Genomic DNA, 26,312 nt, shown 5'->3' with positions numbered 1-26,312 from the left:
AGCAACAAACTTCACAGGCATGTTTTGGGGACCTCTGAGACAAATATAAACTTGTGTTAAAGGGCAAAATTGACCTTTAATACATTTCTGCTCTCCCATCGGGCCAAAGTAGCAAGAGTTTTCAGGAAAAATGTGACTTTCAAGACTTTGGATTCTCTAAGATTTCAGTCTTTTACAGTATTTGAGACATGTCTCCCCAAGTTCAGAGACTACCTGACCCTCTGGCTAAAGGAAGTAGCTGGATAAAAAAAAAAAAACCTGTTATAAAAGATTCTTTTATTTTTTTTGTTCCACAACTTAACATTGTTTTAGATTTGTAAAGATGAACTCCTTCAGCTGAAAAAATATAAAACAAGTTATAAAGGATTGTGGGTGGCGCTTCCTGGTCAGGGCCTTTCTGTGCGGACTTTGCATGTTCTCCCCCGTGCACGCGTAGGTTCCCTCCAGGTACACTGAAGAAAGTACAACGATGCTGTTGTTGGATTGATGTAATTTTTCATTTTATAACAGCCTAAAGTTATTGATTTTTTCACTGAATCTAAATCTTCTAAATTATCTTAATGGTTGAACCTCTATTTTTTTATTTAAACTGGCAGCTGGACACCAAATTAAATTCTGTCATTGGATCAATGTATTTTTTTGCATTAAGCCTGCTGTGTGCATGCACATTCATAACAACATCCTGTAGGTCCAGAGTGAATTCAAAAAACACTTGATGCAACAGCAGCCATCACTTTCTGAGTGGCTCTCCCTCTACACTCCAGCACAGGCATCCAGCGTTGACCTACATGTCAAAATGCGATGGTTGTGGCCTGTTATGCCTGAATAAACGTTAAAAAGGACACTTTGAGTGCTCGCCTTCCTGCTTCCGGTTTAGCTCAGTGGGTTACCCTGCTGACTTCTGATTGGCTCGAATCCCAGTCAAGTCCTTAACTTTGGATAGAAAAGCCTGAAACATCAGGAGAGTAACATCCATTTCCTGCAAGGATCCTATAGTGCTGTTTTTTTCAGCAAGAAACTTCACGGGCATGTTTTGGGGACCTCTGAGACCAATATAAATTTGTCTTAAAGGACAAAATATGTCCCCTTTAATACATTTCTGCTCTCCCATCCGGCCAAAGTAGCAGGAGTTTTCAGGAAAAATGTGTTGAGTTGACTTTTAAGACTTGTGGGAGGCATGGTGGCGCAGGGGTTAGCGCTGTTGCCTCCCAGCAAGAAGGTTGTTAGTTCGCTTCCCCGGTCAGGGTCTTTCTGTGCAGAGTTAGCATGTTTCCCCCATGCACGCGTAAGTTCTCTCTGGGTACTCCCGCCTCCTCCAACCCCCAACAAAATGCTCGTTAGGTTAAATGGTGACTCTAAATTGGCTGGCAAAGGCTGCAACCCCCAGTGGGATAAGTGGTATAGAAAATGGATGGCTGGATAAAGGATTGAGTGCTGTTTTCTCTACTTAAAGCATTTTTAGAAAATTTAATCTGATTTACTTTACATTTGAAATAAAACAACTATTAGTTTTTAATTGAAACAACCTAAAAAACTAATAATTTTTTCCAACCTTTATAAAATGGTTGTATGAACTTAAATATTTTAAGTTCAAATGAGTGATATATTTATATTGGGTGATAAATGAAACATTTAATTTTAGTTTAGGAAAATTTAAAATAATTAGGTTTGTTAAACCTTTAAACATAGTTTCTATGAAGTAAAGAAAAATATAGATTTATCTGAGTTTAAAAAAAATAACTGATTCAATTAAAAATGATTGATTGATTGTTGTTGTGTGATTGATTACTTCTTTTTTTCTTTAAGTTCAACCAATGTTTTATTTTTTTTCAGTGCATAACAGAATTTTAAAAATGAACTGACCATCTATATCATGGATCATCAACTGGCGGCCAGGGGGCCACATCAGGCCCCCCAAAGCTTCCTGTCCGGGCCTGAAAGATCATTAAATTCAGAAAAGAAGGAAAAGATTTTAAGAGTATCGTTTGGCTTTAAATGTCTGCAGCTGTTAAATCCATCCCACAAAAAAATAATACTGAAATAGTTTTAGAATGACTAAACATTTGATCTGTTCTTTTCATATTTACTGTCATTGTCAGTAAGTATTTTAAAAAGGGTTAAGGTTGGCAGAAGTGCTGCAAAAATGACCAGATAAAGTGGTGAAAAGAGGTTAAATGTGGCAAAAAAAAAATGGTAAAAGAGGAAAAAGGCACAAACGTTGGTTACAAAATTGGTTACAAATTACAAAAAGTAGTGCAAGAAAGTGATGAAAAGTGGTTAAAAAGTGGAAAAATGGATTACAGAGTGGCACAAAGGGGATAAAACATGCAGGCAGAGTGGTTTAGAGGGGATTAAAATCTTTCAAAAATTGTGTTAAAGAGTCAACCATCGGCAAAAAGTTTCAACAATGGGTTAAAAGTGGGAAAATTGGTTTCAAAGTTGCAAAAAAAATGTTTTTAAAAAGTAATGAAAAGGGGTTAAAATGTGGAAAAAAAGAAAAGTGGCAAAACTTGGATAAAAGAGTGTCACAAAGAGGATAAAACATGCAGGAAAAGTGTTTAAATTGGGTTAAAATTTTTCAAAAATTGTTTAAAATAGGCAACAAGGGGCAAAAGCATCAACAATGGGTTAAAAGTGGGAAAAATTGGTTTAAAAGTTGCAAAAAATGTTGTAAAAAGTAATTAAAAGGGGACAAAATAGAAAAGTGGCAAAAATTGATGAGTGTCACAAAGGGGATAAAACATGCATGAAAAGTGTTTTAAATTGGGCTAAAATCATTCAAAACATGGGTTAAAGGAGCAAAAAGTATCATCAATGGGTTAAGGTGGGAAAAAATTGATTTTAAAGTTGCAAAAATTGTTGAAAAATGTCATGAAAAGGGTTAAAAAAGTGGCAAAAAAATAGAAGAAAAGTGGCAAAATTGATGAGTGTCCCAAAGGGGATAAAACATGCAGGAAAAGTGGTTCAAATGGGGTTTAAATCTTTCAAAAATTGGGTTAAAGAGGCAAAACGGGGCAAAAAGTATCAAAAAACGGTTGAAAGTGTCAAAAATGGGTTAATATTGGTGCTAAATGACAACTGGGGAGGGCCCATTCTCTGTGATTTTCAGGGGTCCGGCCTATTCTGTTGTCAGGCCTTTCTCCTTGTGGCCTGCTGCGATTCAGAGACTGGATAAAGGAAAAATAAAGCGAGCACACATCTGTACCTCTGCTGTTGTTACTAAATCACATAAAAACATTATTATCAGACAAACCAGAGGGACTGGAAATCAGTCATTCTTTAGTTTGAGCTGAGAGATGACATTCCGTTTGCCGTTAAACTTCCTCCTGAACAAGTAACAATGAATGAATTTGAACGTTCAGGGTGTTTTGTTTTATGGTGAGAATTAACAGCATCTCAGACCGAAGCAGACTACAATCTTCACCACACTTTAACACAGACGTGTTCTATAATTAGAATGAACAGAGCAGTAAAGAGACAATCATTTAGGACGGAGGACGATGACGCGTGGATATTCCTGACCATTACGCACATCACAGCTGTTTATATGAGACAGCACCGTTCTGTTATTAGACTCTACGGTGCTCTTTAAATCTTTCACAGGCAAATCAAATGATCGTAGGACTGATGTTTTGATCATTTTCGCATAAATCCCCGCGCGTAATGACAACCCCTCCGTCATCCACGTGCGCTTGTTCTCACCCTGTCAAAAGAATAATCCAGGACGAAATAAAGAAAAATACTGGAGAAACATCTGTCTATGCAGCTTCTGCTGTCTGACAGCAGAATTAAATATACTGGACTAATTTTGTGTTGGAAATCAAAACATCTCAATGCTCGAGCACGCACTGTGCGCGCGCTGCGGCGGAGTTGTTTCATTGTACACAAGCACAAACAATTTACAGGTGTGGTAAGGGCAACTAATCACATCTCATACAGATACACGTCCGCAGTGTACAAAGGAGAGCTGAGGTACTCAAAGGTGTCCCATATCAATGCGCACCGCTCCGATGTTTCATCACCTACTGTCAAAAAACGCCATTTCACTGACCCTCAAATACTTCCGCTTACTCTCAGTTCAAAAGATTTCTTGTTCCAGACAAAAAAATGTTCGTCTGTCTGAAAGGAGGTGAAAGGTACTCCTTATTTTTTAGTGGATCTGCCCTTTCACCCCTTAAACTTGATGCAAATTATTTTTAAAGACGTGAAATGAAACAAAAAAGTGGTATAATTCTGTGGTTATCATTAGGCCTTCAATGATTTCCATGATCAATTAATGTGTAGATTTTTTCAGACAAGTTACAAAACTGATTTTGTTTGATTTATCGATTGTAAAATGAACACAGAGGGTAAATAATTTGATTTAGACACCGATAGATGATTTATAGGCTAACTAAACCCCGATCAATAAGTGTCTCTGGTTGTCGTGGTGACGTCATGACGTGTGGAAATCCCCTGAGAAACTCGAAGTTGTCAGAGTTGAAATCTTTCTGCATCTGAGCGCTGACAGGAGCTACTGAACAGTGGAAATCTTCATCGGAGAAAGTAAGAAGCGGATTTTTGAGGAGAAGAAACAGCAGTTAACATTTCTTTGAATCGAGGACGACTGAAGGAACCAGCTAGAGTCAGAAAAATGGCCACCGCGGGATTACACCGGGAGAAGTACCTGCTAACTCTGGACATAGTCCGTGTGCTGGATGAAAGTTATGGTAAAATATCACATTTAAGTTATTCTGTTTCTGCTGAATTATTCAGTAAAGCATAATAAGCCAAATAAGACTCAAAGTAACACAACACAGCACTTCTGGGTTAATCAGAGGAGTACTTTTCATGTCTTGACGAGTAGCCTAGCTAGCTAAAATGTTTGACTGCAGCCGTATCACTATTAAAACCGATTTACTGCCGTTATTTCACAGTAAAATCATAACAGATGATCATTATGAACATTACTGGTGTAAAATGTGTGATTTTTGATGAACATTATTCAGTCAAATCAGTTTAATCTTGGTGAACTATTTTAGTCAATTAACATTGAAAGTATAGGACAAAGATGGCGCCCGAGTCACTTCGTCGCCATGGAGAGTTCCACGGCTTTGACCTGTGACGTCAGTGGTGAATCCTCACGAGCTCTGGAGAGAATTATGCACACAAATGTGACAAATTAATGTCAAACTGTTAGCGTTTGGTCACTTCTATTACTGTGGTTTTTGTTCACAAGCAGAGAGAGATATTAGATAATCCTGTGATATAAATGTGATGTATCACAATCTTAACTTTGCTGAAGAAAACTGAAATCAGCTAAATAACTGATCAGTCTCCTCTATAAAGGTCTAGCCTGGCGTTTGTAGGTCATAATAGAATCATTATTCATTTCAGTCTGTTTCATATCTGCTGAAAAACTCCTCACTGCAGTTTGGAGTTGTTATTTGTATTTCTGGATGCATATTTTTATGTCTAATACAGAGTCCTGCAGATCCTTGAAAACTGGTGTATAGTGTTAATTTGCACATTTGAAATGTAAGGCCATAAAATGTCCAATTTTTAAAAGTGAGGGATCTTAAATTTTAGCAGGCACTTTGACCCAGACATGTCCTTATCCAGTCAAATGACCTGTGTTATGATAAATATGAAAATTCTTTATGTTGATATAATAGAGCAGGGGTCATCAAGTATATTTGCACAAGGACCAGATTTAGTCTCAACAGAAACTCTGGGGGCCTGACTTTCAAATACACAAAATTAAAGAAATGTTTTATGTTATTTTAGGCATTACCAGTGAGATCCATCCCTATTATCTATAACGCAGCAGGCCACAAGGAGAAAGGCCTGACAACAGAATAGGCCCCTGAAAATCACAGAGAATGGGCCCTCCCCAGTTGTCATTTAGCACCAACATTAACCCATTTTTGACACTTTTAACCCTTTTTTGATACTTTTTGCCCCCTTTTGCCTCTTTGACCCAATTTTTAAAGATTTGAACCCCCTTTAAACCACTTTTCCTGCATGTTTTATCCCCTTTGTGATACTTATCAATTTTTGCCAATTTTCTTCTATTTTTTCCACTTTTTAAACCCTTTTCATGACATTTTTCCAACAACTTTTGCAACTTTAAAACCAATTTTTCCCACTTTTAACCCATTGTTGATACTTTCTGCCTCTTGAACCCAATTTTCGAACGATTTTAACCCCCTTTAAACCATTTTTCCTGCATGTTTTATCCCCTTTGTTATACTCATCAATTTTGCCACTTTTCTTCTAATTTTTGCCACTTTTTAACCCCTTTCATGAAATTTTTTCAACATTTTTTGCAACTTTAAAACCAATTTTCCTGCTTTTAACCCATTGTTGATACTTTTTTGTCTCTTGAACCCAATTTTTGAAAGATTTCAACCCCATTTAAACCACGTGCCTGCATGTTTTATCCCCTTTGTGCCACTCTTTTATCAACATTTCCTCTTTTTAACCCCTTTTCATTACTTTCTTGCACTACGTTTTTTCTCATTTGTAACCAATTTTTGATAGCTTTTGTGCCTTTTTTCCTCTTACCATTTTTTGCCACATTTAACCTCTTTTCACCACTTTATCTGGTCATTTTGCAGCACTTCTGCTAACCGTAACCCTTTTTAAAATATTTAGCCTACTAACAATGACAGTAAATCTCTGAAAAAACAGATCAAATGTTAAGTCATTCTAAAACTATTTCAGTGTTATTTTTTGTGGGATGGATTTAACAGCTGCAGACATTTAAAGTCAAAAGATACTCTTAAAACCTTCTTTTCCTCCTTTTCTGAATTTAATGATTTTTCAGGGGCCGGACAGGAAGCTTTGGGGGGCCTGACGTGGCCCCCGGGCCACCAGTTGATGATCAGTGTAATAGAGGCATTAAATGTGGCAGAAATCATCAAATTAGGGTGTATGTGCCCCCCCTTCATGTTTGACTGTTTGCAGTGCAAAAAGTGGGATAAATTTTTCTCAGTTCAGGTCTTAAAAGTCTTAAATTTGATTCTTTAAAACAGCTGAACCCTGTCATACTCAAAAATAAGAGTTCTCATTTGCTTTGACTGGATTTACCTTCATGAAAATGTGCTTTTCTTGATAAATCCATCTGCGAGGTAATCAGTGTTCAAAGTCATCATCACAGCTCTTTTGACATTTCAATTATGACTCTACAGAATCCAGTCCTGTTGAGAACAATGTGACTGATGCTCTCCTTGGTTCTTTGCTCTCTTTCTCATAGATTTGCCGAGGTTTGGACCTTTCCTCCAGATGGTTGCAACAAACCTGAGGAACAGGCCTCTAAGAGATGTGGACACTCAGGTCTTGTCGGTGTTCATATACAGCTTGTACCATGAGCTGCTCATAGGGTCAAAGGAGTACCCAGTGAACGTCACCCACAGCTTCTTCAGAGCTGACCTGATGACCACACCCTTTGGCCGCCTGATCCATCGGGAGAACAGACCGTCTCCTTTGTTGGAGGCACCAGCTGGTGTGATGGTTCCTCCTCCAGGCTCAAACCCTCCTCCTCCAAGTATACAGATGCCATATCATCCTGAGGAGTTGGACCACCTCACGCTGATACCTGACAGAGACAACATCTGTACCATGATCCTCTATGACAGACAGATCACCAGAGTGATCTCCACTGTGTCCAGCTGTGACGGCACTGTGCTGCGCAACCGCTGGAGAGTGAGTGTCTACAGTGAAGACGGTCACTGTCTCATGTCGGTTCTCTGTTTCTTTCTTAGAAAGTCGATGAGGTTCTCACGGGCTCCCAGACAGGAGAAGAGGTGGTGTCTGGAGGACGAGAGCGGCAGCAGCAGCCAGGCTCCTCCAAGGAAAAGGCTGAGAGTGTGATGGATATTTGTCCTCTTGTCCAGCCTATGAGGATTCAGCCCTTGGACTTGTACCTGGATCCATGGACTCAGGCTCCATCAGAAGAACCTGAGGGTTTCCTCTTGTATATTTGTAAATAGTTTGTTTCATTGAAATGGGGCCACACAGGTCAGTGATTTTGGTGCATCTTGCACATTTCTTGATTTCTTGGCGCTGACCTGTGTGTCAAACATTTTGACAACACCGAGGGAGCTTTCCGGAGCTGTGACCGTATTTAAAGACGTGGACTTTTACAGAGCAGCTGAAGAGGAACGGAAGCATGTGGTCGCTCTTGTTTTGTTTTGTGACCTAAGAGGGCTGGTCTTTGCGTCTGGCAGGACTAACACTGCCCCTTGGTCTTCCACATGGACCCATGATGCTCCATTCTTTTGTACATATGTAGATAGTTTATTTCATCATGGAGGTGGAACACAGGGCAGTGGTTTTGGTGCATCTTTTGCACATTTCTTGATTTCTTGGTGCTGGCCTGTGTGTCCGACATGGTGACAACTTTGAGGGAGCTTTTGGGAGCTGAAATGGGGTTTAACAAACTGGACTGACCGCAAGCATCATCAGCCTCACATTTCACTTGGAGAAGGAAGGAGTTAAAGGATTTAGGACCAAAAGGAAAGCCAACATCACCACTGATCGAGAGAGGACAACAGAGAAGACGAGGAAGAAGAAGAAGGAGGGAAATACATGAAGAGAAGAAAGGAAGCCAGTGAAGATGTTTATTCCTTCATCACTTCTCAGCCAAAGAAGCAGACCAGCCAGCAGGAAAAGAAGATAGAAGAGAAGAGGAGACGCTTTGCACTAAGAACTTTATCCTTTATTATCTATAGCTACACAAATATACACACAAACATTCATTTTATAGATCAGAATTTTAGAAATGATCCTTTTTTCTTGTTCTTACTCGTATTTGATTTGTCTTTCAGGAAAAGAAGAGGGGACCAGATGAGACGGGAGACGACAGCAGGAGGAAGAGACCATTGGAGGACCAGATAAAAGAGCAGAGGATTCAAACCAGGATAGACCAGGATGGACCAGACCAGGACAAACCAGGGAAGGATAGACCAGGCCAGCACAGACCAAGAGAGACCAGACCAGGACAAACCAGGGAAGGATAGACCAGGCCAGCATAGACCAAGAGAGACCAGACCAGGAAAAACCAGGGAAGGATAGACCAGGCCAGCATAGACAAAGAGAGACCAGACCAGGACAAACCAGGGAAGGATAGACCAGGCCAGCATAGACAAAGAGAGACCAGACCAGGCCGGGACAGATCCAGACAGGATGGCATACAATGTAACCTTTCTTCAAAAAAAAAGATAAGCACTCATTAACATGTTTTATATCAGAAGTAAAATCCTGATCAGAGTTCTTCATTTGAAATTATTTGGACTTAATTATTAACTTTTTCCACACTGTTTTTTCTTTTCCAGAGGAGATAACACCCTCTTTTAAAAGTAAAGTATAAATGATTATTTTCATTTTTATCTTTATAGATGTTGTTTTTCCTGGCTGCTGAGGATGTTTGATCCCTTTTAATCTGTTGTCCATCATTTGTCTTTCAGAGAGAGGAAAGAAAAGGACAGAAAGAAGAAACAAGACCTGACCTCAGGGATGGAGCCAGACAGCAATTGTTAAGATCCACGTTAAAAAAGGTGAGGTGTTTAAGGTTTATTTTCACAGAATATTTTAACTAATCAGTTGTTTGTCTTGAATCATGACTTTTATTCCACCTCTGTCTTTATTTTCAGTGAAGAGTCTCCTTCATCTGCTGCAGCCGGGCCATCAGAGACAGTTTACTGTCCTGAAGAAAAAGTATGTTTTTTTACACCCTGTTTTTGTCTTTTTAGTTTACAACAAACATATTAACTTTACTTTATCAGTCAAAGCCACACTTCTCATCCCAACACTCAAACACACACCAGCATTTTCTTACAGAAAAACTCACACATCACATCAAAACTTTTCCTCTCAGTAGCAGAAAACTAAACTACCTGTTCTTCTCCTTTCACCATTACTTCTCTTTTGCTTTCCTCCTCCCACCCACTTTCCTTCTTTGTCCCTCGCTATTTTTTTCTTTCTCTTTCTTTTCATTTCTTTGTCTTTCTTTAATTGATAATTATAACCTTTTTGCACATGCTTTGTCTTTGTTTTGATGTCTGTATTCATTTAAAACTAATCTAGTTAAAGTAATTGTGTTTGTCCTTCAACATTTTATGATGGTATGCTCTGTTGCTCTGTTTTGTGTTGTATAGCACTTATGTCACCTGTTTCATTTCACACTTTGCCTAATAAAAAAATATAAAATAAAAAAGCATGGATTTCTGCTGAATTGTAATAAGTAGAGCTAAATTACAGAGGGTGAACAGCTGATGTGATGTAACTGATGAGGAGCTTGACAATCAAAGAGCAGCAAACATACAGCTGTCTACAGCTACAACTTTACATGAATTAATAAGAAAATATTGAAAAGTCTGAAGGATCAGAAGAAGTAAGGAGGAAAAATTCATGAATGAAACGGGTGATTGGTTTTAAATGAAAATATATCTAAGAAACTGGGAACAAGAGACAGAAAGTAGAAGGGGGTCTGTTCTTTGAAAAAGAAAAATAATCTTACTGAAACAGTCATAACTAATATGACGACAGTCATTACTGGATGGTTTAAAGCTCCTTCAATAAAGTGGTGTAAGAAAAAAATGTGCAAAATGTCTGATGGCTGGACTTCCTGTCCAAACTGAAGTAGTGTAGGTGTAAGTATTTAATCTGATCATAATGGAAATCTGTCAGTTAATCAATAAATTTGGGTATGCTTGAATAAAACAATGTCCTTTGAATCCTGAGTTTATTTGTGATGTGGGTATCTGTAAACATTTAAACCAAATATTGAAAGAAGAGGAAGAGCAGAAGAAGAGCAGAAGAGGAACTTATGGGTATTTGTAACACTTCAGGTTCAACAGCACCACCATGTGGCCACTAATAGAACACATGACTCCTTCACCCTTAGGGAAAATTCAAGCAATTACACTGAGTGATGGAGTGCAGGCTATACACAGTAAATCCACTTATTTTGGAGTCTTCATAGGTTATACCCACGTCTAAATCTCATCTGATTCACATGACTCATTGGCATACTGCATTTTTGTTCTGGGATGAGGACCAACAGAGTCTAGGGAGGGTCATACTTTACAGTGCTTAAGTGTTTATTGTCCTCCCCTCTCTATAGATATTGTCGCATTTTCAGATCTGTATTAAACTGCCAAAGACCAATCAACTAGTGAACATTCTCCTAATTTCCATTACACTTCTGGTCACGTAAGTCACCTGTGTATCTACAGCTGATCAGACAGAGGAAGAGAGAGAAAGTCGAGAAAGGGAGATGTCTCGCATTAAATATGAACATCTCCTGTTAGTGTTAACAGTTTTTATACAGGTGATGCTGGGAATATTATTCTGCACTCTATAGATTTGGTATCATTAGGCATCCATAACAACCTTCCTCACAGATCAGCTGTTGCAGCCAAATGTTGAGTGACACATTTCAAATAGTAAATTGTGTTATGCCTGAAATGTATGGCTAAATAGTACTAATATAAGATCAGGCGCTTGGAAAGAGAAACTAGGAATAAGAGCATCTGTAGGTATGAAGAGAGCAGCGGTGTTAATCTAAAACGGTATTTACACATAAGAAAAAAGTGTAAGAGAAGAACTATTTATGATATGTCAAAACTATGTTAACAATCTCCAAATATTCCTGTGTGAATAGGATATAATGTCCTAGTCCTACTGGACTGGTATTAGCTAAGGACCTTGTAATGTAATAATCTCACAGGAAGTCTGTGACTGTTTTTCTGTTACTGTCACTGCTGTTACTGTCACTTTGTAACTGTCATTAGTGTTACTGTTGCTGGTGTTACTGTCACTGGTGTGACTGTCACTGGTGTTACTGTCACTGGTGCTACTGTCACTGGTGTAACCGTCAGTGGTGATACTGTCACTGGTGTTACTGTCACTGGTGTTACTTTCGCTGGTGATACTGTCAGTGGTGTGACTGTCACTGGTGCTACTGTCACTGGTGCTACTGTCACTGGTGTAACCGTCAGTGGTGTAACCGTCAGTGGTGATACTGTCACTGGTGTTACTTTCGCTGGTGATACTGTCAGTGGTGTGACTGTCACTGGTGCTACTGTCACTGGTGCTACTGTCGCTGGTGCTACTGTCGCTGGTGCTACTGTTGCTGGTGCTACTGTGACTGGTGTAACTGTCACTGGTTTACTGTCACTGGTGTTACTGTCATTGGTGTAACTGTCACTGGTGTTACTGTCACTGGTGTTTACTGTCACTGGTGTTACTGTCACTGGTGTTTACTGTCACTGGTGTTACTGTCACTGGTGATACTGTCGCTGATGATACTGTCGCTGGTGCTACTGTCGCTGGTGCTACTGTTACTGGTGTAACTGTCACTGGTGTTACTGTCAGTGGTGATACTGTCACTGGTGTTACTGTCACTGGTGTTTACTGTCACTGTTGTCACTGTCGCTGGTGTTACTGTCACTGGTGTTACTGTCACTGGTGCTACTGTCACTGGGGTTACTGTTACTGTGATTAGAAGATAATTATCGATTCCATTCCATCAAAAATATTGATCATGATTTGGGAAGAGATGGTCTGGCCTGTGGCTCTTTCCTGCATGTTTCTCCCCCACACTCTCATCCCTGTTTCTGACTCTATCCACTGTCCTCCTCTCTAAAAGTAAAGGCATAAAAGGCCCAAATATCCTCCTAAGACATGAGCTTTTTTTGGAATACTTACAACAGTTTCTCCCACTGTTTGGAACTAGTAGGACCTGATAAGTTTAAAAGATCAGTCTTGTCTTTGAACGGGAATTAATTTTGACCAAAAATCAAATCTAATATCAACACAATTTCCCTAATATTTAAAAGAAACTATCGAAAATATCTATGAAAAAATTCTTCAACACTTTTTAAAAGTTTCCCACAAGAAGTACCCCGAACATTCTTCAAAAATTTCTGACACTTTATCATATTGCCTGAATTTTTATTTTAAAAAAATCTCACCCCCCCCCCAAAAAAAACCCTAAAACAAAACAAACAAACAAAAAAACCCTATTTGAATTCCTTGAAAATTTCTAATAATTCCCCCAAATTACAAAGCAAATTCCCCAAAACATACAAATATATCCCCCAAGGTTCCATGAAAAATGAAAGAAAATTCCAAAGCGTACCCCACAACTTGATTCCCAGATTAAGTTATTTAAAGATAAACTTCCGTGAGGATACCTAAAAATTCTGATGCATTTTTGCACCAAAAAAACAAAAAACAAAAAACAAAAAACAAATAAATTTTCCCAAAAATCACAAGTTTTCTTGTTACTTTTCCCAAATTAACACAGAATTACTTAAAATTTAAAAAACATCACCCAAATATAAAAAATCATAACCTTTTCATGCCAATACTGAATAATTCTCTTGAAACTCTATTTTATATACAATAACATACCAAAATTTCCTTGAAAATTCTTGAAAATTTCCCACATATAATCCTAAAAATATCAAAGAAAACTCCTGAAAATTTCAGAGTAAAGTCTCCCAGTATTTGAGGGATTTACTTAAACTTCAATGGACAGTCTGAAGAATTTTCTCAAAAATTCTAATAGTAATAATTTTTACTATGTTGTAGGAAAGCCAGAATGTGATGTCCTCATATGTGTACACAGGGTCTTAGGAGGATATATATCTATAAAAAAATATTGATCACCCTTAATCGAATGCTTTGTGAGTTATCATTCTGGATTAATGGTATCATTCATGTATTTAAAAAGCTGCTGAGGAAAGTTATATGACCACAGATGTCAGACACAGTTTAAACTCTGGTTGAGTTTAATGCATTCATTTTTCTGAGATTAATTCATTCAAACTAATGCAATATTTTGGCAAAATTACAAACAAAGTAAGTATGCTGACATATTTTCTCTCCTCTCTGCAGCAACATGGGGTCAAAGGTCAAACTTCTGCAGAGCCCTGAAACTACCAAGACTGTATGGCTGCAGATTGGAGCCTCTCATCTCATAAACTCTCGCCTCATGCCCTCTCGCCTGGTACGACTCAGCACTTCCAATGTTTCAAAATAAAAGCTTGAATGTCTTGTTGGTGTTTTAGACAATCAAGCTAATGAATAAAATATTGCTTGAATGTCTTGTTCATGATTTTGACAATCAAGCTTATACAGAATATAGACGGACTGAAAATCCATCCTGTATTCATGAATATATTTTTGCACTATATTACAGTAATCCTGGGCGAAAAGTTGTTTTAAACCCAAAAGAAGAAGAAGAAGAATGTTGTATCTCTCTGATCATTACTCTGTAATTATTGTGCCTCAGCTCGCAGGCTCTGTGAATTCACTGTGGCTTTTCTTGTGTATAAACGATAGTGCACATACACACGCACGCACACCCCCAGACACAAACACCCCACAAGATAAGCAATTGCAGATGGAGCGATTATTCCTGTGAAGTGTAAGAAGAATATAAAGTATATACATAAAATGAGTCTTAAAAGACCCAAATAAATGAAGTATTTATTGTTCAATGTTCAGTGTGAGATTTCTTCATTGTATAGCAAAACGTTTTAGAGTGGATTATAACAAGCCCATGCAAGAGACAAGAGAGCATGAGACGAGAGGGCTTGAGACGAGAGCTCCAGGCTGCAGTGATACCCGCCTCCATTTCAGGCATACTGACCTGGCAGGGGGAGACACCATGATCAGGAAGGTGGTTCCCCCATGGCGAGGCCTGGCCATTGCACCCCAGCTTTTGGCTGACCTGTGCCACTATTAGGGCCACTGAAAAAAAAATTTTGAGAAGAAAATTTTTTCTCAGAATTCTGACTTTTTTCTCACAAGTGAAAAAAAATTTTTTCATCTCAATTTTTTTTTCAGTGGCCCTAATACTCTTCCGTAGTATTAACACGCCTGTTAAGAGTCATATATATATACATATATACACACACACACGCATACACACATACGTTGATTTCACCCAACCTGCTCTAAGATGTTTTATCATGTTGTCCTTCACAGATGGAGAATGTTCGTGCTGTATCGTCCACTTCACTTTTGATGACAAGAAGAGTTCAGAAAGAAGTGGCAAAAGTTGGGACTTGAAACAAATGTACAAATTGAGGTCGCATGATCCAGTGGAATGTTTTTCAGACATATGACTTCACTGCATGTCTGACAGCATCCTGAAAACATCTGGAACTTTAAAAATGCTTGAAAACATGTTACACTTCCTGTATCTTGGAGCTAAATTCTCATTACTGTTTTAATGTCTTTCCACACTGACACATTGAAAGTCTTCTACAAAGTTTTGTAGTTCATTGTTGTTCTGAAATGAGGGACCTTCTCTTGAGTGTTCGGGCCACAGCTACAGTTACAGCTTGAACTTCAGCACAACATATCATTTTGTTTTAATATCTTCTTTTTCAAAGGTTTGACTTATTTTTGCTAAACGATGATGAGCCATAATTCACATGCAAAATTTTAAATTCACTTTTGACAGTCATCAAAATGTTCTAGTCAGTAGAAACAGGACAGTCTGTCTGAAAGGACTGGATATGTACTCTGCATTTCATGATGTGATGTTAACATGATAAGATGCAATAAAACATAAAACTCAAGTTTAACTGCAGAATGTTCTTTAAATTTCAGAGAAAGTGCCCAGAAATACAGCATATGCTACTGAATTACACTGCTCCTGAAAAGATTAAGAAATAAGTCAGAAATGGAAAACAGTGGTTTAAATTAAAGATGAAGGCTGTGTAAGAAAAGACTGGCAATCCACCAAAGGAAGAAGGAAAGAGGAAATCTTGGCATCTTAGAGAAAATACAGGATGAGATAGATATGCACATTTTATAAAAGTATTTCTATGTTTTAGCTGCTAAGAATCTGTGCACATTTTTAAACCATTTTTCATACTGTTAAGCACAGAGACAACGTATGTGAGGAGTAGTGAGATGATTGATGAAGAGGGTAGAACACATGGTTCTGATGCTCACCTACATCTCTATGTCTTTGAGTTTATCTCTTTCTGTTGCCTTTTGAAAGAAATGTAATGGGAAAACCAGACTGATGGAGCTGAAATACAGCAGGACCTGGATTATTTTAGTGAGATCTCATAGACCTAAACAGTTGGAACCTACCCGTTTTATCTGTAAGACTGACTTACAAAAGAAAAAGCTTATTACATCATTAATTGTGAGGAAATATGTAACTTTTCATTAAAAAAAAGCTTCAGTGAATGAAATTGGGTAAAAATGGCCTAAAATATTTCCATCTGAGATGTGTTAATGGATATAGGTGAATGTAGTGGAGGGGTAAAATAGCATTCAGTACTAATGAATGACAATGAGACCAACTGTAATACAAAGGTCTTGGCCCCAACTATCATGTGGGCTCAATGAACAACAGAAAACACATTTTCTCTAATTTAACAGTTATTTTGTAAAAGTTTTCTTACATAGATGTGTTCAGCATCCACTTATACCCTTATTAGATCCTGAATTTAGTCCTCAAACCATTCCATAACGGAGAAATCGCTAAAAAATTTAAATAAACTACAATTCCCTACAGCCACAGCATGCAGCCCGAACGAAATCAGCGCCATCTTTGTAGTTCTTTTAGTTTCTAAACTAGGGTATAAAATAGGATCATAAAACATAATTCCCCTTCATATATCAATTATTTCATGCAGCCTAAATACTACTAATATCACAAGTAGATGATCTGTTTCACTATAAAGTCCTGATATTAGTGTTTGTCTGAGATTTGCCTGTTTTATCTAGAAACGGTCCATAAATAGGGTGATAAAAACGTATTTCTGCTTACTTTATCTAAACATTACTACCGCCAAAATAACACATTACTGAATAAAGAACCCTTAAACTAAATTTCACATGTTTTGGCTGTTATCCTCGAAGTGCAGTTTGTTTGCTAGTTCTTCCGGTTTTATCATATCAAACATAATTTTACACATATTTACTTAATTTATAAAAGATTTGTTACAGCTGAAGTTGTAGTTACGGGCTATTCAGAAGCAGCATTTAAAGAAAGGATTGCTTTGTTGATTAATTTAACATATTGAGCATTTAACAGATGAGCAGAGGACTTGTGAAGAGCTGGACCTGATGTTGATGAAATGGAATTGAAACAGCTGGGGTGTAGGAGGGTTGCCGCTTTGACTTTAAATATCTGCAGAAGAGAAGAGAATTTAAAATACAAAATCAGCACAATTAGTCAAACTAAGTTGTCTTGAAATCTGACATGATTCCTTAAAAGTCAATGCCCATAATCAGCTGATCAGCAGGAAGGGAAAGGTACCTGAAAAGAGGTAGAGACATGAATAAGCAGTAACTTCATAACTAAAAGTGAAACAGTCTACCTGATTCATTTCCGGCTTCATTTCTTGGAAAACCATGAACTTCTCCTCAGCTGCCTGAGCCCTCACATGTAAAGTATCAATGCCCCGCCTCCTTGGTCTAATGAAATTTCTTAGTCTTTAATCTGGGGAGGGACAAGAGGAAACAGGTGAATATCATGTGGTGTCCTAATTAATACGCAAGTGATTTTCAGGTGGTTAGTGCAGCGATAGTTAACTATTGTCACTAAAGCATCACTATGACTGTTCTTACAGTCTCATCAAGGCAGGAGTGCACAGGCAAAGAGGGAGCACATCATAATAAATCATCTTATTTCTTAAGGAAGACCCTGTATACTGTTCTCATCCGTGTGAAACAGCAAGCTAAACTCGTTTCTTCAACAAGTGTTCCTCCATTGAACCGACAGTGTGTTGTACTTGGCAGGTTTTATTGAAGAAAAGGTAAAACTGAAAGAAACAAACGATACAAACAAGTCCATAATAAAGTAAATGTCATACACACATTCAAAATAATGAATGAACTTGTTGAAACAGTCTGTTTGTTAATATTCCTTTTAAAATGAAATCAAAATGGACCTACTGGCAATACTGGCAGTGAACAGGATCAAGGGATTGAGGCAGATTGCAGTCTTCTTCTTCTTCTTCTAATGAACTTCCAGCAGGCTGTACACTAGAAAGCGTAATGCTGCCCTCCACAGGTTAGATTAGTCCATCCAGTTTAGATTTTCTGATATAGTCCAGATGACCAGAGAAAAAGAATTATCGCTTTCCCAATTAGTTCAAAGTCTGCATCAGAAGAAAATATAGATTTGAAAGAAAAGGAAGAAAACCCCAACTTAGAAAATTCCCTAAACATCTGCTGTCTTTCATCCCTATATCTGTTGCACTCAAACATTACATACATCTCCAACTTTCCACACAAGCACAGACCATTAAGATTCTTGCCTGTTGTCTTAAGGTTGCTGGCCAGACCGCAATGCCCCAGTCTTAAACGAGTAAGGACAACATCATCCTTCCTCCCAGTTTTTATCAGTAACCTCCTTCTTTTAATGGTTGGCTGCAGGGAAAAGTAATGTCTGCCACGTTCGTCTTCTCTCCATTCCTTTTGCCATTGCTCCTCTAATTTTTTCATTGCTAACTTGAAAGCACTCAGGCTTCCCAAGGAACACATTCAGGTCAACATTATCTTTTCAAAGGGATTTTTTTTTGCCAGTTGACCGGCTCTTTCATTCCCTTCTATTCCTGAATGGCCAGGTACCCACATAAATTCCAAACAACATCCAGCTTTTTCAAGTCTATAGTGACAGCACATGATCTCCTGCAGCAGGTCAGGTCGAGCCCTCGATGCCCCATTCTTCACTGCCAACAAGGCAGCTTTAGAATCTGAACAAACAATGCTTTTATGGGGTCTAACAACCTCCACCCACCACATGGCCCACAAGATCCCTAGGACTTCAGTAGAAAAAATAGACAACTTGTTGGAAAATCTGATAATCTGTTGAATATCAACGTTTGCCACAAACATTCCAAGACCAGCCTTTCCAGATACTGGATCTACAGATCCATCTGTAAAAATTGGAACATACTCTTTTTAACATAATCATTTACCTCATCATATGTCTTTATGTTTCCAAGAGAGGATAAATGAACTTCAGGTTCAGGGATAAACCAGAAAGGGACAGGGGAACAGAGAGACATGCTCACCCTGTCTTCTTCTAGCCCAAAGGTCACAGCAAGCTTTTTAATATGACTAAGGAAATTTGACCTTCTGTCATTTCCAACAAATTCCCAACAGTTTTCCAAAAGACATTTAGCAGACTGGTCACATTTAATAGTACACAGTTTATACCAATAGTGGAGCCCGAGCTTATCTCTCCTTATTCATAGAGGAGACTCCCCCATTTCAACAAGCAGAGCTGGTATTGGAGTTGTTCTAAAAGCTCCACAACAAATTCTTAGGGCTTAGGGCTTAAGCCTGAAGCCGACCCAGCTTCTCAAGCACAGATTTGGAGGCTGAGCCAAATACGACACACCCATAGTCTAAAGAAGACCTTATCATTGCTCGGTGGATCATTAACAGTGTCTCTCTTTAAGACCCCCAGTCACATCCTGCTAAGCATCGAAGGATGTTGATTATTTTCTCACATTTAAAGATAATTTTACAGTAACAAGGCAATCTGATGTAAGATTTCAAAATCAAAGCCGTCTCAAATATGCTACAGGAACGAGTCAACTGCCTAACTTAAAAATGAAAACCAAGGAAAAAACTGGCCAACTTTAAATTGAAATATTTCAGAAACCCCCTGTTTCCACACACTCATTCCACTTTACAGTGGTAGTTGAAGACCCAAACAATATTTCTGGCACAGTAACAAGGCAATCTGATATAAGATTTCAAAATAAAAGCTTTCTCAAATATGCCATGTCCATTGTGCAATTGCCAACAACTGTCAGATTCCAGGGAAAAACTCAAAAGGGAAACAATGAACCAACACAGACACAGATAGACACAGAGCTTAAATACACAGGGAGTGATTAACAATGGAGGACAGGTGTGGACAATCAGACACAGGTGAAACTAGTGAAGGCAATCAACAAGGAGGGAAACTGAAGCAGGAAGCAACACTGAAATCACACACAAGGGAAGGCAACTACAAAATAAAAGAGGAAACATGGAACATAACACAAGAAACAGACAAAGACTCAAAACTGGACACAAGAAGGTAAACAACAGAAACACTGAAAACACAGGAGAATACAAAGAGCCAAACACAAGGAGGGAAACTCAAACACAGGAGGAAAAGTGACATGAAACACAGGGAGTGACTAAACAAAAAAGACAGGAAATGTAAAACTAACATGAAGAAGGGAATTACTAAACCAGAAACACAAGGAGTGCAATTGCTGACAACTATCAATTGAAATAATTCGGAAAATAATTGCCCACCTTTAAACTGAAATATTTAAGAAACCCCTGTTTCCACACACTCATTCCACCATAGAGTGATAGTTGGAGACCGACACAATATATCTGGCACAGTAACGAGGCAGTCTGATGTAAGATTTCAAAATAAAAGCTTTCTCAAATATGCCATATTCATTGTGCAATTGCCTAACTTTAAGTTGAAATAATTAGGAAAATAAAGTTGGAGACCCACACAATATATCTGGCACAGTAACGAGGCAGTCTGATGTAAGATTTCAAAATAAAAGCTTTATTAAATAAAAGCTATATACTCACTTTTTTGTTATGTCTCCCCCAAAACAAATATATGCACACACATACATATGTATGCATGTAAACACACACACACACACACACGCACAATGACCTATGCCTTCAACTTCTTCAAAGTATTAAAATGTTATGACTTCCTGCTTGTCTCTGTATTTTCTTGTCCCCACTGTCTGTATGTAATGCTTGTATGTTGTCCTTCACTTGTCATGTTCTGTCTTGCATCATTTAATAAAATAAAATAAAATAAAAAATGAAAGGGAGCCTAAAAAAAAAGCGAACAGAATAAAACCTAAGCTAACAAATAATTAAAATAAAAAAACCTGATTAAAAAGAAACAGAGAACCAAAAGTCAAACATAAAAAAGTGAATAATAATAATAATAATAATATCTTGAATTTATATAGCACATTTCAAGAAACCCAAGGACGCTTTACAGGAACACATAGACATGGACAAACTATGTGAGGGGTAGGATGAGTGTAAGGGGTGGTTTAGTGAAGACTGTAGGCTGTGGTGAACAGGTGGTGCTTGAGACGTTTTTTTGAAAATGTCTAGAGATGGAGCGCTACGAATGTCTGCAGGAAGAGTGTTCCAGAGGGTGGGGGCTGCAGCACTGAAGGCTCTGTCTCCATAGGTTTGGAGTTTGGTTTTGGGCATGGAAAGTAGGCCGATGTCTGAAGATCGAAGGTTGCGGGATGGTGTGTATGGATGGAGGAGATCAGAAAGGTACTGGGGAGCCAGAGCATGGAGAGATTTGTATGTGAGGAGGAGGACTTTGTAGTTGATACGGGACTTGATAGGGAGCCAGTGGAGGTGGATGAGGGTCGGAGTGATGTGTTGCCAGGGTCTAGTGCGGGTGAGAACTCTAGCTGCAGAGTTTTGGATGTACTGAAGCCTGTCCAGGGTTTTGCTGGGAACTCCAGACAGGACTCCATTACAGTAGTCCAGGCGGGAGGTTATGAAAGCATGAATGAGTGTTTCAGCCACAGAATCAGGGAGTGATGGTCGGAGTCTGGAGATGTTCTTGAGATGATAGAAGGCAGATTTGGTGACAGACTTTATGTGGGACTGGAAGGAGAGGGTGGAGTCCAGGATGACGCCCAGGTTTCGGACCTCGGAGGATGGACAGATGGAGGTCCCGTCTACATCGAGCATGAGATCTCCAACCTTCTGCAGCAGCGCTTTGGGGGCCACCACCATGAGCTCTGTTTTATTGCTGTTGAGTTTGAGTTGGTTAGATGTCATCCAGGCTTTGATGTCGTGGAGGCAGTTTACCAGGGAGTGGGGAGGGAGCTGAGTGGATGGTTTGGTGCTGAGGTAGAGTTGGGTGTCATCTGCATAAGAGTGAAAGCTGAGACCGTGTTTGTGAATAATGTGTCCGAGGGGAAGCATGTAGATGGTGAAAAGGAGAGGTCCAAGAACAGAGCCTTGAGGCACGCCCTGGTTAACTGGGGCGGGGGATGAGTAAGAGGTGCCGATGGTAACAAACTGTTTTCTTTGTGAGAGATATGAGTGAAACCAGGAGAGAGCTGTACCAGTGATGCCAAGATGGTGAGACAGGCGGTCAAGGAGGACGGTGTGGGATATTATGTCGAAGGCAGCGGTTAGGTCAAGGAGAATGAGGAGGCTGATGTGTCCAGAATCTGCAGCTGTGAGGAGGTCATTGGTTATTTTGATAAGGGCGGTCTCAGTGCTGTGGTGAGTGCGAAATCCTGATTGAAGAGGTTCATGGAGCTCATGGTTGGACATGTGTTGCTGGAGTTGGGCAGCGACTGCTTTTTCGAGAATTTTGCTGATGAAGGGAAGGTTGGAGATCGGTCGATAGTTGGAGAGGTCCTCTGGGTCTGACCCGGGCTTCTTGATGATGGGGGTTACTGAGGCAATTTTGAAGGATGAGGGGACAATTCCAGATGATAATGAGGTATTGATGATGTCTACCATGATGGGGCACAGAACAGACAGAGATGCTTTCACCAGTGGTGTGGGCATGGGGTCGAGGGAGCAGGTGGATGCCTTGGCCTTCTTGACCCATTCAGCCACTTGGAGAGTGTCCACGGATGTGAAGCAGGAAAGACGGCAGTGAGGCGGAGGAGCGGTGTCCTGATGTGAAGTGAAATCCTGAGGTGGAGGTCCAGATGAAAGTTGCTGCTGGATGGAGGCAACTTTATCCTGGAAAAACTGCAGGTGCCTAGTGCAGCGGTCGAAGTTGGCTGGGGAATGAAGGTTGCAATGGGGCGGAGAAGGCGATTTATTGTGGAGAAGAGCATCCGGGGATGGTTTTGCTGGTCACTGATGAGGGATGAGTAGTAGCTGGACTTTGCTCTGGAGAGAGCTTCTTTGTAGGAGTGCACATGCTCTTTATAGGCCTCCAGATGGACGGTGAGGCCAGATTTTTTAGAAAGTCTCTCCAGCTGTCGGCCAGAAGCCTTCATGAAGCGGAGTTCAGCAGTGTACCAGGGGGCTGGGTGGGTAAAGGAGACTCAGCGAGTCTTCAGAGGGGCGAGAGAATCCAGGCTGAGGGATAGTGCTGTATTGTAGTGATTGGCCAGGGCATCAACTGTGGTTATAGGGTGTGTAGTGGTCAGGTTGGTAGCTAACATGTTCTTGAGGGCTGGGATGCTTATTGACTTGAGGATATGGAAAGTGATGTTGCGTTTTGTAAGCTGTCTGGGGAGGGGGGTGGGGATAGAGAAGAAAACAGCATGGTGATCTGAGATGGCTAGGTCCAGGCATTGTGGAATGAATGGGGTGAGACCAGTGGAGCACACAAGATCCAGTGTGTGACCTTTGGAGTGGGTGGGTCCTTGGACATGCTGTGTGATGTTGAAGCAGTCCAGTAGTGATAGAAATTCGGAGGTGAGTGTGCAGCTGGTGGAGTCAACGTGGATATTGAAGTCTCCAAGAAGAAGTATGGAAGAAGACCTGGAGCAGACAGAGGTGAGGAGCTCAGACAGGTCAGACAAGAAGGTGGTAGTTGCTTTGGGAGGTCGGTAGATGAGGACGATCTGAAGCGGAGCTGATCCAGTGAGAGAGATGATTAGATACTCGAGAGCTGAGGTGCTGGGTGCTGGTAGCTCCTTAACCTGGAAATCTTCTCTATATATCACGGCCAGCCCCCCACCGCGACCAGTGGTGCGAGGTTTTTGGATGTACACATAGCCAGGTGGGGTTGCTTGATTTAGTGTGAAGTAGTCATTTGGGCTTTGCCAGGTTTCAGTCAGACATAAGAAGTCTACTTTCCTGTCTGTGATGATGTCATGGATGAGGTGGGCTTTATTGTTTATGGACCGGGCATTTTGCAGCATAAATGTGGTGGAAATGTTTGAAGATGATAAGCAGAGGGGAGTGGGAGGGACGTTAGTGCATCTGAGAGGTCTCAGGTTACTGAGCTGTACGTGTGGTTTGTTGTGATGACGTCGTCGAGAGTGGGCAGGGCGCCGGTCCGACTGGACTGTGGGGACGGCGTGGCTGGAGTAAACAAACTTATGTTTCTGTGCTCTGTGGATAAAACGAGGACGACGCAGATGGCCGAGGGATTTAATGTCTGTAAGACAGGCTGGAGTGGAGAAAGAGATGAGGTTGAGAAGCTGCTGGGGCAAGTATTTGAGGAGCACCATGTTAGCTGCGCAAGATAGCAGTGGGAGCAGGCTGCTGCTAGCTAGCTATCCGCTAGCCCACAGAGGCTAACAGCTGATCGGCGGCTACAAGCTAACAGCTAAACCGGCATCTAGCCGGGAAATCCTGATGGAAGATCCACAGGTGGTCAAGAGAGAATGCTCAAGATTCGAAGGGGAAAAGCACAGTCAGAGCTCCGGTGGGTCTCTTGCTAAGCCAGGAGGCTAGAGGTTAGCCGGAGGACGCTAACAGCTGTGGGGCGGTGAGTACTTCGGCTGACGACAACACAAGGTTCGTTGTAACAAAGTTAGAGCTAACTGATATCAATCAGCGCTCGATTGGATGGTTTAGCAACAGCAGAGGAACAGCAGAACTACAAGAAATAATCGATGTTAAGCGAAAGCAGACAGTTTTCTTAGGATTGTGAAGCGGCGACAAACACGCCAGCGTCCTCACACATCCAGCGCATGCGCATCAACCGCATCAAAATGCCAAACTAATTTGTTTTGACCTTGTTTTGAGGTCTAAGCACAGCAACTTCTGGGAACATATAACATCATTAGGAGTTACTTAGGCGATAGGAGGGGTGACACTGTTTAACCCCTTCATGTATCCTAGAGTGGCCCCTCTCTTCTTCTTTTTTTTTCTCTGTCTTCAGCCAGTGGACCCAAAGACGACCTGCTGTGGGGATCATTACTTGTCATGCAACCCGATCAGCGTCTCTCCTGGTTGGCACACCTCGACTGCACTCTTTTGTCTCTCCTCCTCTGTTTCTCATTGACATACCTGTGCAAAAATCTGTGCACCAGTTCTCTCCCTCCATGTCTGGACAGGTATGAGTCGTCACTGAACAGCAGTTACGTTGTCACCAGGAGAATGACAGAGCCACACAAACACTGTCACATGAACTCTGTGACAACATCACACGAGTATGAAAATATTTTGGGGCAGTACATTTAGTAATAGTATTAGTTTTCTGAGTAATTTTAGTAAGAAGGTGGTGCTCATTGCTGAAAAGGGGAATTGTCTGATTTTAACCCCTTAATGCCTGAAAACATAAATAACAGCCAGAAAATTCTATTTTTTTGGAACTGGAATGTTCATTTAACTTTCTACTGAAATTTTTAAAAAATCCAAATTTCCATAAAATTGAACAAATATGTTTTTAGTATCTCATTTCATTCATGAGGTGTTTTTGGTAACTGATAATCCACTTGAGGGCATTTTTATCATTTATCAGATTGTATTCCAATGGGGGGGTGAGGGAAGAAAAGGGAGACAAAAATGATGAGCAAAACAGTCGCTGAATGATTGAATAAATTGTGTTCTGTGGATAAAACACAGTCAGCCTGAGGGGATAAACCCATGGTTATTATAGAAGTCTTTAAAGTATTGTATGAACTGTATAATATGAGAAAATAAAATTGAAGTCATTCTTACCTTTGTTGTCTTCTAAGGAAAAAAGTTAGTTAGGTCATACTTGAATTTTTGACAATGATAATATTTGAAAGAATAACTTGAAATATTATACTTAGCTGTTACCTGACAAAAAGGACCTAGGGAATGGAAGGAAATTTGATTTTTTTTTTTAATAATTTATCCTGCACGTGAAAATTAAAGTTTATCTCCGTCCTCATGCATGAGGAGTCGACAGCCCTGCCAGACACAAGGACTACCTGAGGCATCACTAGCACAGCTGGACGCAAAGACCAGCCCCCAGGATCAAAGAAATGTCGATTTATCCTTAATGCTGATTTCAGGAGCTTCAGGTGCAACACGCAACCTGGTGTGTTACAGCCCTGCTAGACGCAAAAGCTACCTGGGATTTACTTGCCCAGCCAGGCACAAAGGCAAGTCCCCAGGGGTTTAAAAAGGGTCTCTGTCCCTGATACATATACAAGAAAAAGTGCAGCTGCAAGACACTACCTGTGTCAGCAGCCCCGCCAGACGCAAGGGCTGCCTCAAGAACACCTGATCCTACTAAACAAGAGGGTCCAAAGACTCAGTCTGAGTCCCCCTCATCAGGGCTGCCTCTGCCTCTTTGGAGCAGTCCCTCCTTCCTCTTCATCGTCACTGTCCTCTCTCTGCCATTTTCCCGTGCGGCCGGCACCAGAAGATGA

The 26,312-nt window shown here is 40.1% G+C and overlaps 1 pseudogene; it reads left to right on the top strand.

Moving 5' to 3' along the window:
* Positions 1-14,636: 14,636 nt before the first annotated feature.
* LOC121510551 lies at positions 14,637-14,783 on the top strand (annotated as a pseudogene).
* Positions 14,784-26,312: the final 11,529 nt, after the last annotated feature.

This window comes from Cheilinus undulatus, linkage group 5 (genome assembly GCF_018320785.1).
Source record: "Cheilinus undulatus linkage group 5, ASM1832078v1, whole genome shotgun sequence".
NCBI lineage: Eukaryota > Metazoa > Chordata > Actinopteri > Labriformes > Labridae > Cheilinus > Cheilinus undulatus.
This window is presented reverse-complemented; position numbering and strand designations above follow the sequence as displayed.